The sequence below is a fragment of the Pseudophryne corroboree genome, chromosome 1, assembly GCF_028390025.1.
Source record: "Pseudophryne corroboree isolate aPseCor3 chromosome 1, aPseCor3.hap2, whole genome shotgun sequence".
Lineage (NCBI taxonomy): Eukaryota > Metazoa > Chordata > Amphibia > Anura > Myobatrachidae > Pseudophryne > Pseudophryne corroboree.
This window is the reverse complement of record NC_086444.1, coordinates 870,650,895-870,668,679: the sequence shown is the minus strand read 5'-3', so window position 1 is coordinate 870,668,679 and position 17,785 is coordinate 870,650,895. Positions and strand designations below refer to the sequence as shown.

Sequence of the window (17,785 nt, the reverse complement as noted above, 5' to 3'; positions counted from 1 at the left end):
TATTATGTACTCCTGGGGGCTCCTGCTATAACAACCTGCAGTGCTCCCCAGTCTCCCCCACAATTATTATAAGCTTTGCCTTTTATACATTGATGTGCAGCACACTGGGCTGAGCTGAGTGCACACAGACTGAGTCACACTGTGTGACTGGCTGCTGCTGTGTATCGTTTTTTTTCAGGCAGAGAACGGATATAGCAGAGAACGGATATATTAAAATAAATAAAAGTTAACTAACAACAACTGCACTGGTCACTGTGGTAAACTCTGTCTGACTCTGCACAATCTCTCTCTCTCTTCTAATCTAATTTCTAATGGAGAGGACGCCAGCCACGTCCTCTCCCTATCAATCTCAATGCACGTGTGAAAATGGCGGCGACGCGCGGCTCCTTATATAGAATCCGAGTCTCGCGAGAATCCGACAGCGTCATGATGACGTTCGGGCGCGCTCGGGTTAACCGAGCAAGGCGGGAGGATCCGAGTCTGCTCGGACCCGTGAAAAAAACATGAAGTTCGTGCGGGTTCGGTTTCAGAGAAACCGAACCCGCTCATCTCTAGTAGCAATGATGACCTGTAATCGTCATTGGTTAGTGCTTTGGTAAAATCTCTTTTAGTACCCATGTTAGTAACCTTACCGCCTGCTCTTACCCTCCCCCCAACTTCTCCCCCGTTTCATTTACTACCGCCATCCCCACTATTCTCACTGCATGACCCGTAGTTTCTAGCTAAACCCTCCCCCCAGGCTCCTAGTTTAAAATCTTCTCCAACCTTCTAACCATCCTTCCCCCCAGCACCTCTGCCCCCTCCTCAGTCAGGTGCAAAAAAATATGGAAAGCTTCACGAATTTGCGTGTCATTCTTGTGCAGGGGCCATGCTAATCTTCTCTGTATAGTTGCGGTATGTCCTGCATTATTATGACATTTATATCCTGCATAAATCAGCCTTCTATGTGAAGTTTTAAAGCAGATAAATACTAAATTGATGGATTACTGGATATGTCCATAATTACTCCTAATATAAGGTTAGTAGTTTAATTTTAGCAAATTCCACTTTTGGCACAATTAATAACTAATACCCATCTAGCCATTGTTTTTTTGTTTTGTTTTTAAATATAGTATAAAATCATTTTTATATGTCATTCAAGATGACTTATAGTTTGGAGTCTTTCCTGGCTATTGCCACCTTTGCCTCTAGGCTGCAGGGAGGGGTGTTAGGGTTAGACACCCCCGACGAGGGTTATGGTTAGCCTGCAGGGGTGGGAGGCTTAGGTTTAGGCTACAGGAAGGGGGGTTTCACTGCTTCGGGATGCCCTTCTCAGCCATATGAACGCCATCATCCCATCCTCTGGGATATCGTATGTATCCCCTGCCCAGAACAGGCATACTGTATTGAAATGCATATGCCCATTTAAATTGTAATACAAATAATCTTTTAATTATTAAAGAGCATATTTATATGCCTTGATAAAACTATTGGTGTGCTTCTCTATCCTCTACTACATCAGGGGAACTCTTACTATTAGCTGATGTACAATAGATAATATAGAGGAATAGAGGCAGATCAAAGAAAGACTCACTAAAAATGACTTCTCCTGTAAGTGTATGAACTTAGAAAATGTCCTCAGCATCACCTAAATGTATTTGGGACCAAACAACCAAGCAGCTTGTTTTTGTGTATTCTGATTAATGGCGATTATAGTGTGGCATAGACCACTGCAACACATACATTGACATGTGTATTGTAAATGTCAATTTAACCTCTTCAGAGAACAAACATATGCAGCCATTGGTGGTACTATATTAACTTACTAGTACCTAAAATAATGTTATGGTTATCAGAATGTGTATGCTGTACAAAAACAAATGATTTACTATCTTGAGTTTTCTTCTCCATTGCAAAAGGTTCAGATACCCCCAGAATGTGACATCTTTTATTATCATAGAGGGTGCTACCAACTTCCATGATATAACTATTTGGTCTGATGGAACACATGTGTGCAGTGCTCGGTTTATTAAATCCCACAGGAATGTGTGTGCAAGTGATTCATGAGGTGGGTGGATGGTGGTGGTGGAAAGAGTTGACATAACTGTCCTTCAGCCACATTCTGGAAGTTAAGTGTGTTCTGTTCATTGCTTTCAACCTGTGGCTAGTTTTAGTTTAGCCATAGGAATGATGGTTGGGTATACCTTGTGAGGAGACATTGAGCAGGGAAAGGCAATCCATCTCTTGGAGAATTTGTTAGATTGAATAGTGCTAAGAACCATAGGCGTGCGCACGGGGGGTGCCTGGTGCGCACAGGCACCCCTAATGTCCGGCACACACGCCACTCCTGCAGCAGCATATAGTGAGAGCGCTGGCCATTCCTGTCCCGCCGCTCGGCCAGGACTGTGTAGTGTGTGTTAATTACTTTACTGACCGGGCAGCCGCCGCGCACTGGCCTGGGTGCACCGATAGTAAAACCTCCTCCTGGTCCTGGCTCCGCCTCTTGATGATGTTACCCCGCGCGCCCTCTCCCATCTGACAGCGCACTTTTTCTGTCTCTCCTTGTGTGCCACAGCAACGCTGCAGTGTTCCTCTTAGGAGGAGGATTCGGAGGACAGGTTGTGTAAGGGGCACCAGTATGGGAATTGTGTAAGGGGCACAGCTAGTGGGCATTGTGTAAGGGGCACCAGTATGGGAATTGTGTAAGGGGCACAGCTAGTGGGCATTGTATAAGGGACACCAGTATGGGCATTGTGTAAGGAGCACAGCTAGTAAGCATTGTGTAAGGGGCACCAGTATGGGCATTGTGTAAGGGGCACAGCTAGTGGGCATTGTGTAAGGGACACCAGTATGTGCATTGTGTAAGGGGCACAGCTAGTGGGCATTGTGTAAGGGGCACCAGTATGGGCATTGTGTAAGGGGCACAGCTAGTGGGCATTGTGAAAGGGGCACCAGTATGGGCATTGTGCAAGGGGCACTGCTACTATGGGCTTTGTGTAAGCAGCACAGCTAGTGGGCATTGTGTAAGAGGCACTAGTATGGGCATTGCGTAAGGGGCACTGCTACTATGGATATTGTGTAAGAGGCACCAGTATAGGTATTGTGTAAGGGGCACTGCTACTATGGCATTGTGTAAGCGGCACAGCTAGTGGGCATTGTGTAAGGGGCACCAGTATGGGTTTTGTGTAAGGGGCACTGCTACTATGGGCATTGTGTAAGGGGCACTAGTATGGGCATTGTGTAAGGGGCACTGCTACTATGGGCATTGTGTAAGCGGCACAGCTAGTGGGCATTGTGTAAGGGGCACCAGTATGGGTATTGTGTAAGGGGCACCAGTATGGGCATTGGCAAGAGTCACTGCTACTACGGGCATTATGTGAGGGGCACCAGTATGGGCATTGTGTAAGGGGCACAGCTAGTGGTCATTGTGAAAGGGGCACCAGTATGGGCATTGTGTAAGGGGCACAGCTAGTGGGCATTGTGGAAGGGGTACCAGTATGGGCATTGTGAAAGGAGCACTGCTACTATGGGCATAGTGTAAGCAGCACAGCTAGTGGGCATTGTGTAAGGGGCACTAGTATGGGCATTTTGTAAGGGGCACTGCTACTATGGGCATTTTGTAAGGGGCACAGCTACTATGGGCATTTTCTAAGGGGCACAGCTACTATGGGCATTGTGTAAGGGGCACAACTACAGTGGGCATTGTGTAAGGGGCACAACTACAGTGCGCATTGTGTAAGGGGCACAACTACTATGGGCATTGTGTAAAGGATACTGCTACTATAGGCATTTGTTTAGATGGCACAACTACAGTGGGCATAGTGTAAGGGGCACAACTGCAGTTGGCATTGTGTAACAGGCACTAGTATGGGCATTGTGTAAGGTGCACAACTGCATTTGGCATTGTGTAACGGGCACTAGTATGGGCATTGTGTAAGGGGCACAGCCACTGTGGGCATTGTGTGTAAGCGGCACTAGACACCGAATGAAGGGAGGTGGAGGCTGAAAGACACAGAATGAAGGGGGGCAGGCTGAGAGACAGAGTGAGGGGTGGAAGGCTGAGAGACAGAGTGAGGGGTGGAAGGCTGAAAGACACAGAAAGAAGAGTGGGAGGCTGAGAGGCACAAAGTGAAGGGGGGAGACTAATACCCCTTTCAGACCGCTAGCTTTTAACACTGGTTATTGCACATGAGCGCGCATAACCCATGTTGCTGTGCAGTCTGAAAGGGCCCAGTTGGAATAATCCAGGTCGAGCAACCTGGTATTCCAACTCGGTTAGTGAGCAGGGTTGAACGCATGTTCAACCCGGCTTGTTGTGCTGTGTGAACGGGAAAGCCAGGTTGATACGGCCAGTTTCCCTTTCACAGTGTATGTACGGGTGGTTGGAGATCCTCAATATGCCGGGTCGGGGACAGCGGCTGTGAAGGGGCTCAGGCGGGTCACACAAGGGAAGCACCTGTGTATGGCTCCAGGGTGCAACCCGCCATTGGCAGTCTGAAAGGGGTATAAGAGACACCAAGTGAGGTGGATTATGAGACATGCATAGCAGGGAGGAGATGATGGTGGGGGTGAGAGAAGACAAAGGGAGGGGAGGAGATGGTGTGGCTGAGAGATGCAGGCGGGAGATAAGGGTATGGCTGAGAGACACGGAGGAGAATATGGTGTGGCTGAGAGATGCAAGGGGCAGGAGGTGACACAAGTCTCGTTGAACCTCTGTTGCATGATGATGATCTTGGTTATATTCCTACACAAACAGGCATCTTCTGAACCATGTAATTTCTTACATGAGTAGTTATTACGGACTGAAGACGCCGTCTGTCCATCATATAGGTAATGTGCATATGTAATGGAAAGAATCAGAGCCGGCCCTAACCAATATGATGCCCTAGGCAAGATTTTGGCTGGTGCCCCCTAGCACCACCGTTGGTTCTGCCTCTGACCTTGCACCTCTTTCCCAGCACCATCATCCCTCACCCATAGCAGTCCTTGTACCCCCTATATTTTAAATAGGAACAGTTCGCACATTTGACGCACAGCCCAAAAAGGGGCATCTTCTTGCTGGGAAGGGGCATGGCCACACAATAGTAACCCCAATTCCAATTACGCCACACAGTAGTGCAACTTTATTCACATTTTATCTTGCGATAGTGTCCATAATTCATATTACATCCCACAGTAGTATCACTTTACCTTATAAACGTTACTCCTCACAGTAGAGCCCCTTATTCATATTACATCACACTGAATTGCTCCTTATTCACATTACACCATACCTTATTGCTCTTTATTCACATTAGACGACACAGTAGTGCCCTTTCTATTTGCAACGCCACATAGTAGAGCACCAGCCCGTCAGGGGAAGCGATCGGAGGAGCTCCTTCTTGCCAGCCTCTGCTTGCGATTTTACAGATAGCTCCTTCATGCTGCGGCGCCGGCTGGCTACTTGTGCCAGTGCACTCACTGCACTGTGCTGTCAGAAAAATGGTGTCAGTGAGGCCCTGACACTCTGAGCGGCCTCACATTGCACACACGGAGCTTGCAGCCCCCGGACATCCCGCATCTGCACCAGCTACTCCAGGTGAAGTGGGGCGATGCAGCACTGTCTACTGCTTACCAACAGCGGGAGCTGCGCAACCCGGCCGGCTCCTGCTGGAAGGTAGTTGTCGGGTCTCGGTGGGGCGTTGAGCGGGTCCCGGGTAGGGGGGTGGCGGCGGGCAGATCCGGAGCTGTACTCCAGAGGAGGGTGCTGGCGGCAGAGCGGCAGTGGAGCCGGATGAGCGGGGCCAGTCTGTCAGCCCTGCAGCACAGATTCATGTGCTGGCGGGGAGCAGGATTCAAAGCGGGAGATGCTGCAGGCTGTGATTGGATGGAGACTACAGGAGGTGATTGGCCGAGGAAACAGCCAGTCACCTCCTGCATTCCGCTGACAGGCTTAACACATGCAAACACATATTCAGATGAGCGCGTCCTGTGGGACCCGCTCATCTTCTAAATGTGAGTCCCGGGCGGCTGTTTCTGGGTAAAATACGCGCCATAGCGCGTTTTTGCGATCACTGACAATAATGCACATGACACAATATGCACACACCGTAATGCCCCCTACACATTATGCCACACACCGTAATGCCCCCGACACATTATGCCACACCGTAATGCCCCCGACACATTATGCCACACACCGTAATGCCTGTGACACATTATGACAGGAATCGCAATGCCCGTTATACATTATGCTACACACTGCAATGCCCCTGATACATTATAGCACATACAATGTCTGTGACACAGTATGACACACAACACAATGATCCTGAGACATTATACCACATACCACAATGCCCGTGACATAGTCTACAACACACCGTAATGCCAGATACATTATGACACACACTGCAATGTCCGTGATACATTATGCCACACACCGTAATGCCCATTACACATTAAGTTCTACAGTAAGGCTTCCAATTACTTTTAAATTACCTGCTCGTTGCCAGGGGTTTCATGCTCTTGGTTCCATGCACGGTGCCAGGATGTCATGCTCGTTGCCAGGGGTTTCATGCACTGGGTGTCATGCTCGTTGCTAGGGGGTAGTGCTTGTTGCTAGGGCCGTGCTCCCAGTGCCACATATGCTCCCAGTGCCAGATATTCCCCCACAGTGCCAGGTATATGCACCCAGTGCCAGATATTCCCCCACAGTGCCAGGTATATGCACCCAGTGCCAGATATTCCCCCACAGTGCCTGCTTCCCCCCCAGTGCCAGGTATATGCCCCCAGTGCCGGGTATATGCCCCCCCAGTGCCAGGCATATTCCCCCAGTGCCAGGTATATGCCCCCCCAGTGCCAGGTATATGCCCCCCCAGTGCCAGATATTCTCCCACAGTGCCAGATATTCCCCCCAAGTGCCAGGTATATGCCCCCAGTGCCAGGTACATGCCCCCCCAGTGCCAGTTATATGCCCCCAGTGCCAGTTATATGCCCCCAGTGCCAGGTATATGCCCCCAGTGCCAGATATTCCCCCCCAGTGCCTGCTTCCGCCCCAGTGCCAGGTATATGCCCCCAGTGCCGGGTATATGCCCCCCCAGTGCCAGGTATATGCCCCCAGTGCCGGGTATATGCCCCCCCAGTGCCGGTTATATGCCCTCAGTGCCAGGTACATGCCCCCAGTGCCAGATATTCCCCCCCCAGTGCCTGCTTCCCCCCCAGTGCCAGGTATATGCCTCCAGTGCCGGGTATATGCCCCCCCCAGTGCCAGGTATATGCCCCCAGTGCCAGGTACATGCCCCCAGTGCCGGGTATATGCCCCCCCCAGTGCCAGGTATATGCCCCCAGTGCCAGGTACATGCCCTCAGTGCCGGGTATATGTCCCCAGTGCCAGATCTGCCCCCCCAGTGCCAGGTATATGTCCCCAGTGCCGGGTATATGCCCCAGTGCCTGCTCCCCCGGCCCCCCCCTATGTGTTGGAGGGACACGAGCGCATCGCGCGTCTCTCCTGTGTCCCTCCTGGCTCTCCCCCGGCTGGTCTAATAACGGAAGTGCCGTTCGTGAGCCAATCAGAGCTCACGAACGGCACATGCTTCCTTAGACCAGCCGGGGGAGAGCCAGGAGGGACACAGGAGAGACGCGCGATGCGCTCGTGTCCCTCCAACACATAGGGGGGGGGGCCGGGGGAGCAGGCACCGCAGGGAGGGAGAGCCGGAGATGAGATCCAATCTGTTCTAAATCAGTGGCGCCCCCGCAGCCCCTCGCCCCCAAGCCACCGCGAGGACTGCGGGGGCAGTAGTTACGCCACTGCGTGGGGGTCATTCCGAGTTGTTCGCTTGCAAGCTGCTTTTAGCAGCTTTGCACACGCTAAGCCGCCGCCTACTGGGCGTGAATCTTAGCTTATCAAAATTGCGAACGAAAGATTCGCAATATTGCGAAAATACTTCTCTGTGCAATTTCTGAGTAGCTCGAGACTTACTCTGCCAGTGCGATCAGTTCAGTGCTTGTCGTTCCTGGTTTGACGTCACAAACACACCCAGCGTTCGCCCAGACACTCCTCCGTTTCTCAGGCCACTCCCGCGTTTTTCCCAGAAACGGTAGCGTTTTTTCACACACTCCCATAAAACGGCCAGTTTCCGCCCAGAAACACCCACTTCCTGTCAATCACATTACGATCACCAGAACGAAGAAAAAACCTTGTAATGCCGTGAGTAAATTTCCTAACTGCATAGCAAATTTACTTGGCGCAGTCGCAGTGCGAACATTGCGCATGCGCAATAAGCGGAAAAACGCTGCGATGCGAAGAAATTTACAGAGCGAACAACTCGGAATGACCCCCCATGTATGGATAAATGCCTTTTCAACTTCTTGATGGGTGTAGAACTGGTGAGGATGGGTATATCAGCTATTTTTGATCAGCTAAAATATGAATCCACTAACACCAGGTGCTCTTTACCCCATCCAAAAAAGATATCATGACAACAATGGACCAGTGAAGGTCAGATACAACATGCAGAGTTAAAGATTCTTTGGCATTACTTAAAATTAGTGGACATAGAAAACCAAATCAGAGCATCCTTAGCTCTGCATTTGGTAGCTTCATAACCTGGGTGCACCTGGAGGAAGACCAGCCATTGAGGACAATCTGAAACAACTGCTGACATAGTTCATCCTTGAGCTTGGCCTCATGAAGTTCTTCTAAATGCCTAGAGATTAAGACATCAAACCATGATATCAAGATCACCATCACTATCTGGAGTATCAGTATGAGGTAAATGAGCATGGGACAGAGCATAAGCCACATCAAGTTCCTTCAAGGTTATGTCGGTAGACCTTGAGCATGAAGCACCCTTAGATATAGTAACAACATACTCCTTAGCATTTTACCATTGGAGAAAAACACATTAATAAAATGAGACTGGATCATTGCTTGCATTCCCCACTTACCAGATAAAGTGGTAAGAAGGGAATGCAAGCAAGCTTACAAGTTATAGGGAAAGAGATTTACACATGGTACAGTGGCACTTTTGCATTTGAGTGCAGCCAGACAGCAATGAGAAGTGCTTACTGGGGAAATGTGATCCATTTTGATTAAGGCTTTTTTTGAAAGCAGAACACTTTTATTTGAGTGAACTGTGTAAAATGGTGGTAAATAAATGAATAGAATAGCTTACCAATGTTAAGAAGATGGCTTGGGGATCTGGAAGCTTACATAACAAGGAATATTTTCCATGAACACTGGCAGTATTGGAGGAAATTCTTGTAACAAAACTGGAACGAGAAATGAATGTGAATGGGAGGTTCTGTAGCAGACAGGAGGTTTGGTATCAGGAAAGATATTCAATTCTGTGGGCTGAGGCAAAAGTTGAAGACTATCCGGTAACATTACAAATCGTGATGGACAGATTGCGGCAATAATAGTAACAAATAGATTACTGCGCAGAATCATATTAATCTGGCAAGGAGGGAATGACAGGGCCTGGTTTATATAGGAAGTAAAGGAGCGAGGCAAGAAACATCGCATAACAGCAGCATAGGACTTGAGAGATGAGACAGTAATCTGCAAAATAGTATGCTAATAAAATCATTTTGGTAAGATACCAGTGGTGCAAAAGATAATTACAGATGCTGTTTATGGCTGGCATGAGCACAGGAGACAGCAATCAACTGATCTGTGAGCGCACATTGTCCAGTGGACAAGTAGTAAATTGTGCGGAGTAGTTGAGTGCAGATAGGGGTGGATTGAGATGGAAAACCAGCCAGGGAAAATTATGGAAGCAACCTTATTGGGGGTGGGGTCTGATGAGGGGTGGGATCTATCGAGGGGACGGGATACCTCCTCATAGGGCCTGATTCTGAGTTGGACACAGTTGCAACCTCCTTGCATCTTTTGCTGCAGTTGCATCTGCGACTTATTGCTAATACTGCTACAATTCACTTCCCTGGTGTACATCCATTCATCCGAATATGCAATGACTGAGATGCCCAATTTCAGTGTCTACCGACATTGCAATCATGCTTTGTGCATCATTAGATGCACTACTTTCACCAGTTCTGTGCTAGGTGCAGATAATCTGTCTGAGTATGGCCTCCAATGTGAGCCATTCAGCATCTCTGTACACAACCTATCCTTACTACATTACATCTGCTTCTGATTAGCTAACCCAGTGTAATCTACTTGGAAAGGCCAACATCTTTCTAATACACTTCTTGGTGTGTGCATCTGAATCTGGACTGCAACTCTGTACAAACACTGGGCCTAATTCAGACCTAGTTGCTGTGTTGCAAATTTGCAGAGGTCTGTGATCAGATAGTCGCCGCCCAGGAAAGGTGAAAACCCGCCCCGTGCAAGTGTGCCAATGCATGTGTATGCCGTGCGAAAAAATTCCGCCAGACAGCGGTCAGCTGCAAATCTGTTCGCAACTCACTCACCATCTAATGTTTTTTTCCAGTCTGTGCAGTCTGTGCGTAGCCCAAGACTTACTTCTACAGTGCGATACAAACAGGCTAATCGGGGCCGGAGCTCACATCACACACCTGCCCTGAAAACGATTGGTAACGCCTGCGTTTTTCCAGACACTCCCTGAAAACGGGCAGTTACAACCCACAAACGTCCTCTTCCTGTCAATCACCTTGTAAACACTTTGTGATCGAAATGTTTGCACCATCCTGTTGCTGTTTGGTTATGCGCTTGCACATTGCGGTTCATACACAAGCGCAGTCATTCGATAACACCAGTCAACAAAAAAAAATTGTTTTTGTTTTTATTTTAATGACTATTTTCTGATTCTCTATTACGAAAAATAACCAAAACCTTTGTTTATTTTTTAAAAACTTTGCTTTTGTCCCTTTTACAATGATCAATAAATATTAAAGTTTTTGAATGACCATATAAGGAGAAGCGTGTTTTAGTAAGTAAGGGAGGGAACGAGCGGGGGGAAAGCAAGTGGTATTCTGGCCCTCATTACATGTAAGCAGTGTGTAACTATTCAGATAGCTAAACCATGTCCATCTTTCAATGCACAGACCATGAGATTTCTGGAACTGTAAAGCTTTTATTAATACAGACTGGAATGATTGTCCATATAATATAGCTGTAGTTCTACAGAATAGATCACTGTACATGTAACAAATAAGAGAATAAACCAGGGGTGGGGAACCTTTTTTCTACCGAGGGCCATTTGGATATTTATAAAATCCTTCGGGGGCCATACAAAAATTCTCAACTTAAAAAATTACCCTGCCCCCCAGTAGGTCTGCCCCTCAGAGGTACTGTGTGTGCGCGCCGGAGGCGCGTGTGCCAAAAAAATGGGTGTGGCCAGTTAAAATGGGACGTGATACACATATGCCCCCAATAGTGCAGTGCCAGATCCACAATTGCACCCACAGTGCCAGGTATACAAATGCCCCCACAGTGCCAAGTATACAAATGCCCCTCACTGTGCCAGGTATACAAATGCCCCCCCACAGTGCCAGGTATACAGATGCCCCCCCACAGTGCCAGGTATACAAATGCCCCCCACAGTGCCAGGTATACAGATGTCCCCACAGTGCCAGGTATACAGATGCCCCCCACACTGCCAGGTATACAGATGTCCCCACACTGCCAGGTATACAGATGTCCCCACAGTGCCAGGTATACAGATGTCCCCACAGTGCCAGGTATACAGATGTCCTCACAGTGCCAGGTTTACAGATATCCCCACAGTGCCAGGTATACAGATGTCCCCACAGTGCCAGGTATACAGATATCCCCACAGTGCCAGGTATACAGATGCCCCCCCCCCCCCTCCATGCTGCTTACTGCTCCATTCGGCGGCGTTTCTCATGTGTCAGGAGTGGACACGGAGGAGAGCGCGGCTAGGTTGGGTGGCGGCGGCGGCATGTAGGACTTCAAACCAGCCGCCGGTGCGAGAGCCAATCAGAGCTCGCAGACCGGCAGCCGCGGCTCCTGATTGGCTGCCGGTCCGCGAGCTCTGATTGGCTTCAGGAACCGGCGGCTAGTTTGAAGTCCTGCACGCCGCCGTCGCCACCCGATAATAGCCGCGCTCTCCCCCCTGTCCTGACAGCTGAGACACGCTGCTGCCGGACTGAGCGGCAGCATGTCTCGCTGACAGAAGCGGGTGGGCTGGAGCAAACGGCTTTGCGGGCCTTATACGGCCCGCGGGCCGGAGGTTCCCCACCCCTGGAATAAACAGTGCATGGAAATAAGAGACAGGTTGAGTATCCCAAATCCAAAATGCTTGGGACCAGAAGTATTTTGGATTTCGTATTATTCTGTATTTTGGAATATATGCATACCATAATGAGATATCATGGCGATGGGGAGTGGTCTTCAGGTTGCCGGCTGTCGGGATCCCGGCGCACAGTATACCGGCGCCGGAATCCCGACAGCCGGCATACCGACACTTTTTCTCCCTCTTGGGGGTCCACGACCCCCGTGGAGGGAGAATAGATAGCGTGGCGCGCATAGCACGCCACCGTGCCCGCAAGGGGCTCATTTGCACTCGCCACGCTGTCGGTATGCCGGCGGTCGGGCTTTCCGGCGCCGGTATGCTGGTCGCCGGGAGCCCGGCCGCCGGCATACCCTACTACACCCGCGATGGGACCCAAGTCTAAGCACAGAATGCATTTATGTTTCATATACACCTTATACACACAGCCTGAAGGTCATTAAATACAATATTTTTAATAACCTTGTGTATTAAACAAAGTTTGTGTACAATGTGCCATCATAAAACAAAAGTTTCACTATCTCAGTCCTACTCAAAAAAATCTGTTTTTCGGAATATTCCGTATTTCGGAATATATGGATATGGGATACTCAACCTGTGTAAGTCTCTGGGGTAGAGGAGACTTAACACAGCCTGTCAGCAACTCATGCACAGATAACTGAGTAATAACAAAAATGGAGGATCTAACCCTTTGACTTGTCACATGGCAGCTAAGCATAGATAAACAAATGCAGAAAAGATAACATGGGTGCCTATTCGGAAGAGCAAGGTGAACGTTTTCATCAAGATGTGATGGACTTTGAACGTCGTTATCGGGGCAATACAATGAGAGTATAATGGGGGATTATATTTGGGGCCTAATACGAGAAAGTCCATACAATCACAGAAGAAATACGAAAAATATTAATTTCTAAACTTTTTTTTTTTATATATTCTGTTACAGTAGTTGTTTGCTTTTAAAAAAAAATTGTAAAAAAAGTATTTAAAATTCATAACAAAAGTTTGTTTTATTTTTACATACAATAAAGTTATGAAAATAGGGAAATTTTCTTAAAATCCATAATTTCATTCTGATAGCTACAAAAGTAAACTTTTTTGGGTAAAACTATTTTTTCTTTAATTAGTAATGTGGAAGAAATAAAAATCAGATATGCAGAACCCAGACTCAAAATTCGTGTTGACCGGTGTAATCTGCCGCTGTGCGAATTCAACAGCGATCAGGTCTGAATCAGGCCCCTATCAGGATGCATGGGTGGTGCAACTGAAATGTATGCACAGACGATAAACATTGCACAAGAAAAAACATAAACACATTTGTCCCCACAGACAAAAAAAACACATTATTCCCCACAGAAAAAAAACATTGGTCCTAACAGAAAACAATAAAACACATTAGGGTAAATTTACTAAGATGGGAGTTCTATTTAAGATGTGATGTTGCCCATAGCAACCAATCAGATTCTACTTCTCATTTATCTAGCACCTTCTAGAAGATAATATCTGGAATTTGATTGGTTGCTATGGGCAACATCCCATCGTAAATAGAACTCCCATGTTAGTAAATTTACCCCATTGTTTGGCCCAAAAGGAAAAAAACACATTGACCACCGACAGAAACCCCCCCTTCCACCACATTGACACCCACAGGAAGAAATAAAACATGTTGCTTCCCACAGGAAAAAATCTAAACACACTGGCCTCAACAATAAAAAAAGTGGTTTAAATAGTGTATATCCCTGGGTTGGGGGATACTATGTCTATGGGGCCTTGGAGGAGGGTATACAGTGTATGTCCCTGGCACCAGGGAGGTATGATGGGTCACATACGTCTCTGGGCTCAGAGGTGGTAGAGGAGGTGTATGTCCCTAGCCTGGGGAGGATACTGTATGTCTAGGGGGCCGGAGGGATAGGGTATATTCCGGAGGCTGGGAGGTAGGGTGGATTATGGCTATTTTCCAGAGGGGGGCTGGTGGCTAGGGTGGGTACTGTATGGTGAGGCCTGGAGCACAAGTTACATACATACACTCTGCCACAGCAGGGTGAAGTATGGGAGAAGTAGTAGTGGGAACCAGGGGGCAGGATGGAAGTAGTAGTGGGAAACGGGGCAAGCTGGGAGTAGTAGTAGAAAACAGAAAACACCAGGCGCAACCAATCAGATAAAATATCATAAAATCTCTAATCAAGATTCTAAAAATACATTACCATTATTGCAATTAAAATAGTGACCACAAGGTGCAGTTTAAATTGAACCTCTGCAAGGATTCATAAAAAAAAAGTAGTAATAGACATAGAAATTAAACTGCGCTAGTGAGTCACAAAGCCGGTGGTTTCCATATAAAAACAAATTATTAATATACAGAAAATATCACCACACAATTTAATATAAGAATAATGAGATAAAAATCAGAGTAACTTTAAAACTAAATGCTGAATGAGCACATACTGAGAGATAACATTTACTCAAGTATGTGCCTTCAATTGAGACAGCACTGAGATAAGAGACAATGTTGTGTGAGAGACTGGACGTCAATGAGATCTCAAGCACTTTGCATTCATATTCTAAACATAGTTTAGAGAACTTCCAATAGACTTGGGGCCTCAGTAAAGATATTTGGAGGTTGAGAGCAAAGTCTTGGGAGTAGTAGTAGTGCAGAGTGTAGGGGGGCAGGCTAGAAGTAGTAGAGTAGAGTAGGGGGCAGGCTAGGAGTAGTAGTAGTGCAGAGTAGGGGGCAGGATGGGGGTAGTAGCAGTAGTACAGAGCAGGGGGTAGGCTGGCAGTACTAGTGCAGAGCAGGGGAGGCTGGGAGTAGTAGTAGTAGTAGTGCAGAACAGAGGGGTTAGCTGTGAGTAGTTGTAGTGCAGAGCAGGGTAGGCAGGCTTGGATAGGTTTTATAATCACACATAAGGCGAAACTCTTCTAAGGTTGTATTATAGAATGTGTCACCGCATACAGGGGAGGGGGTAAACGCTTTGCAGGAGTGCGATCAGCTGTGCAGTGAGCTGCACAAACAAAAGTTTGTGCAGTTTCTGCACAGCCTCAGCCGCTGCGACGATCCGGACAGGTGGTGACATCAGGAATCCTCCTCCGGAATGGCTGGGCACGCCTGCGTTTTTCCGGACACTCCCAGAAAATGGTGAGTTGCCGCCCACGAACGCCTTCTGCCTGTCAATCTTCTTGCGATCGCTGGTGCGATCGCTTTCTTTGTTCGTTTCGTCGCTGCCCGGCGACGGCAGCCGACGCACCTGAGCATTGTGGGTCACATGCATGCGCAGTTCAGACCCGATCACACGGCTGCGAAAAAATGCAGCATGCGATCGGGTCTGAATGACCCCCTCTGGCACTTCTGTTATGTTGGATCGGTAAAAATTGGGATTTATTTTTAAATCGGTTTATAGGTACAGTATTGATATCAAACAACAGTATCTTGTTGTTACCAAGCAGTATATCTGAACTAGCATTTTCTAGTAATTTATCATTCAAAATATTTAGACCAGATTGGTCCGTGTGATCAAGCATAACAGTGGTATTTGTGCCCTGATGTGTATCGACTGATGAGAAGAAACGTTTTCTGCATAAACCTCTTACAAACCTATTAAGCTCTATAAAGAGTTTAAAAAAAATTTGGGCAAGTGGTGGGTGCAAAATTTATCACCTTAGATAAAATAGTAAGTTCTGTGTCGGTTAATGGGGGTAATTCAGAGTTGATCGCAGCAGCAAATTTGTTAGCAGTTGGGCAAAACCGAGGGGGTCATTCCGAGTTGATCGCTAGCTGCCGTTGTTCGCTGTGTAGCGATCAGTGAAAAAAATGGCTAATCTGCGCATGCGTATGCACCGCAATGAGCACGCGCGTCGTACGGGTACGAAGTCCATTGTGGTTTTGCACTGCTTCTAGCGACGATTCCAATCACACAGCCGAACGCAAGGAGATTGACAGAAAGAGGGCATTTCTGTGTGTCAACTGACCGTTTTCTGGGAGTGTTTGGAAAAACGCAGGCGTGGCCGGGCATTTGCTGGGCGGGTATCTGACGTCGACTATAGTGGTCGACCTAAACATTGTCAACCTAGACAGTGTCGAGCTTCAGACCGGATCCCCTTCTTTTGCTCAAAACTTTTTTTGCATAGCAGGGCTGCACAAGCGTTCACAGCCTTGCTATGCAAAAAATCCCTCCCCATAGGCGACGTCTAGTTGATCGCACGGGCTGCAAAAAGTAGCTTTGTGCGATCAACTCGGAATGACCCTCTGAATTAAGCCCAATGTTTTTGAAGAGAGATTACAAGGCCACTACAAGGCTTCTTGAAAAAGCCGCCTTGTAGTGCGAGAAAACGCGTTGAAGATACAAAGCCGTTGGTACCTTCTTCTACTAGGGATTTCCTGCATTTATAAACAGACTCCATACGAATCAGGAACGAATCTAAAGGGTCATTGCTGTGCAAATGGATTCAACATTCACCTGGAACCTATATGTGCAATATTAATTGTGGTAAGGCACAAGCTGGGGTACAACAACTCATTTTGCCGCTGACGCCCTGGGAGTCTGACCCTTACCACATACCACTGTGCGCCGCTCCAGCCCCTCTGCCGCTTTCGGTGGATTTTAGCTGCGTGCAAAATGGACTGGCTGCATATTTCCATTGTTTGGTATGGTGACATCCATGACCAGCGGACTGGCATCCACTCTCTGCGGTCATCAGATATACTGCCGTCATCAGACCAACTGGTGCATACGGGGTTCCCACACACAGGGGCCATCTGTGGTCGTCGAGACTGGCTGCTTATAACTGAGAGTCTCCGCTGTCTGGATGCACCCCACTTGGTAATATACCATCTGCTTGCACTTACCCATATTGGAGTCTTTGTCACACTGCAGGTTCCCTACTTAACAAGGAGCATTACAGACTATCACAGCCTTAGTGGTAATGTTTTAATTGTTCATTTTATCTATGCATGTATATTATTTTATATCAGCATTCTACATGAATAAATTATAGTTGTATAACCCCCGGGAGGTTTACCAACTCGTGAATAAATTGTGTTTATATTTTTAAATTTTGTTGTAAATATGTATTATTAAGTGCCAATTGGGGATATTTATTCTTGTTCTTTACATCCAAGAGGCTGGCATACTGTACCTCTTTTCCCAATCGGCTGCTGATATACACCAATTAAAGCCTCATTCAGTACAGCGCCCAAAAGCTGCTGGTTATTTTTTTAGGCAGGCTAGGAGTAGTAGTAGTGGAGAGGGAAGGGGGGGGGGCGGTCAGGCTGGGAGTAGTGGTCATGCAGAGTGCAGGGTGCAGGCTGGGAGTAGTAGTAGTACAGAGCAGTGGTCAGGCTGGGAGTACCAAAGTAGGGGGAGGCTGGGAGTAGTAGTGCAGAGTGGGGGTAGAATGGAAGTAGTAGTACAGAGCAGGGTGTAGGCTGGGAGTAAGAGTGAAGAGCAGGGGGAGGCTGGGAGTAGTAGTAGTGCAGAGCGGAGAGGTAAGCTGGGAGTAGTAGTAGTGCAAAGCACGTGAGGCAGGCTGAGAGTAGTAGTAGTAGTAGTGCAGAATGGGGAGCATGCTGGGAGTAGTAGTCATGCAAAGTATAGGGG

The 17,785-nt window shown here is 47.7% G+C and overlaps 1 long non-coding RNA gene and 1 other non-coding gene across 2 annotated transcripts in view; one reads left to right on the top strand and one right to left on the bottom strand.

The window, feature by feature from the left end:
• LOC134958003 (uncharacterized) overlaps nucleotides 1-17,785 on the top strand; it is a 307,169-nt gene that overhangs the window by 151,318 nt on the left and 138,066 nt on the right. The gene's annotated exons all lie outside the window — the stretch shown is intronic.
• On the bottom strand, nucleotides 819-923 carry LOC134932558 (U6 spliceosomal RNA). The gene has a single exon (XR_010179396.1). It is a non-coding gene; the product is annotated as a U6 spliceosomal RNA (small nuclear RNA).